The sequence below is a fragment of the Mus caroli genome, chromosome 8, assembly GCF_900094665.2.
Source record: "Mus caroli chromosome 8, CAROLI_EIJ_v1.1, whole genome shotgun sequence".
Classification (NCBI taxonomy): Eukaryota; Metazoa; Chordata; class Mammalia; order Rodentia; family Muridae; genus Mus; species Mus caroli.
The window spans coordinates 92,979,590-92,982,500 of NC_034577.1; positions in this window are offsets into that span (position 1 = coordinate 92,979,590).

Genomic DNA, 2,911 nt, shown 5'->3' on the forward strand with positions numbered 1-2,911 from the left:
TACTCTGAGAGGTTATATAAATTGTTTTTAACTGTTGTTAACAAAATGCCTGAGACAAGCAACTCAGTAAAGGGCATGTTTATTTTAACATGTTTGGGATTCTGTCCACCATGACAGCAGGAATGAAATATGAGAGCTGACTATATTGTATTTATAAACAGAGGCCAAGGAAGATGAATGCAAGCTCTCATATTTCTTCATCCCTTCTACTCTGTCTGGACCCCCTAGATCATGAAAGGTATAGCCTACAAACAGAATAATTTTTTATCCATTTTAATTAACCCATAATCAGTAATTTAAGCGTGAGAGCCTTATATGTTACCATTCTAGCTCCCATATAATTGATACAAAGTTGTATTGAATTTATTAACAAGATTTAAGCACTATGACTGGACAGATATTCATCTATTCTAATGTTCTAAGCTATCTACTTCCTATCCACCAGTCCTGTGTTACTTGAAGACTGAGTCTTGAACTGGTTTGCTCTACTCCATGTGTGTTCTAATGGTTAATACCTATTGTACCATGTCTATGTGATCTCTCTCCTCATGATCTGTTCCACATTTTCTACCTGGGACCACTGGGTGGAATAGGAAGTCCAGGTTTTTAATCTCTTCTGCTCAACCATAAGCTGAATTATCTCTTTTATTGACCCATCAGAGATGATGGAAAATAATAAATATTGAGACCAAGACCAGAGATTTGTGACCGTGCCATCTTCTAGACTGTAGAAGGATGTTTGAGCATAGAAATTCGTATCTGAATGCATAGTGCACAAGACCAACCCCAACATTAATCTAGTCTAGAAACTACCACACAGACACTGCAGTGTTTGTCTCCTCAGTGGTTCAAGGTCTTGTCATTATGACCATCAATATCAACTCTCACAAATGATCTCAGAAATGTCACAATACTAGAAATTTAGCCATGTTTGTCATCATTGAAGTAGCTGGATAGCTTTTAATTATTTATTTTCAGGTACAAAAATATAAAATATTATTATTTTTTCTTTATTTAGAAAACAACAGGGATATGGTAGTACATCCAGTACAATCTCTAGTAAGACCTAATGTCTTAATGTTTACAAAACGTTTTCATTGACCAGTGTATATAGTAAATACTAAATAATATGGATTCATATTTCTTGAGGAAGTAAAATATAAATAACCAACATGACATGTAATATTACATAAAGAAGAAAAATAAAGTGGTGTAACTGATAGAGGTGATACAGTAGAGTTACTCTTTCATACAGTAAAATGACAAATATTCAAATGATCTAATATTTAAATATGGATATAAATGAAATAACACATGGCCCACATGAAGAATGGGAGGAAAAACATATATTAAAGTAATATAATTTACTATATAAGAAATTAAAAAGAATCATTATCAATAAGAAAGTCTGGAAAAATGAAATTAAATTGTTTTAACAATACTACAGTATTCAGAGTTAATAGGCACAAGTTTATAATTATCATTTTTTAAAAATAGGGACTAATCCTGTTACTCCTTTTCATGGAAGTTTTAATCATAAAATGTATTGAATTTCAAAAAAAAAATCCCTTTCAGTAATTATGCATTGGATTGTGTTTTTTTCCATTAATAAAATTTATGTCCTTTATTTATATTTTTATTAGGTATTTTACTCATATAAATGTCCAATGCTATCCAAAAACTCCCCAATATACTCCCCTCCAACTCCCCTACCCACCCACTCCCACTTTTTGGCCCTGGCATTCCCCTGTACTGGGGCATATAAAGTTTGCAAGTACAATGGGCCTCTCTTTCCAGTGATTGCCAACTAGGCCATTTTTGATACATATGCAGCTAGAGACAAGAGCTCTGGGGTACTGGTTAGTTCATAATGTTGTTCCACCTATAGGGTTGAAGATCCCTTTACTTACTTGGGTACTCTCTGTAGGTCCTCCGTTGGGGGCCCTGTGATCCATCCAATAGCTGACTGTGAGCATCCACTTCTATGTTTGCTAGGCCCCTGCATTGTCTCACAAGAGACAGCTATATCTGGGTCCTTTTAGCAAAATCTTGCTAGTGTATGCAATGGTGTCACCGTTTGGAAGCTGATTATGGGATGGATCCCTGGGTATGGCAGTCTTTAGATGGTCCATCCTTTCATCACAGCTCCAAACTTTATATCTGTAACTCTTTCCATGGGTGTTTTGTTCCCAATTCAAAGAAGGGGCAAAATATCCACCCTTTGGTCTTCATTCTTCTTGAGTTTCAAGCGTTTAGCAAATTGTATCTTCTAACTTGGGTATCCTAACTTTTGGGCTAATATCCACTTATCACTGAGTACGTATTGTGTGAGTTCCTTTGTGATTGTGCTACCTCACTCAGGATGATATTCTCCAGGTCCATCCATTTTCCTAGGAATTTCATAAATTCATTCCTGTTAATAGCTGAGTAGTACTCCATTGTGTAAATGTACCACATTTTCTGTATCCATTCCTCTGTTGAGCAGCATCTGTGTTCTTTCCAGCTTCTGGCTATTATAAATAAGGCTGCTATGAACATAGTGGAGCATGTGTCCTTCTTACCAGTTGGAACATCTTCTGGATATATACCCAGGAGAGGTATTGCTGGATCCTCTGATAGTATTATGTCCAATTTTCTGAGGAACCACCAAACGGATATCCAGAGTGGATGTACAAGCTTGCAATCCCACCAACAATGGAGGAGTGTTCCTCTTTCTCCACATCCTCGCCAGCATCTGCTGTCACCTGAATTTTTGATCTTAGCCATTCTGACTGGTGTGAGGTGGAATCTCAGGGTTGTTTTGATTTGCATTTCCCTGATGATTAAGGATGTTGAACATTTTTTCAGGTGCGTCTCTGCCATTCAGTATTCCTCAGGTGAGAATTCTTTGTTCAGTTCTGAGCCCCATTTT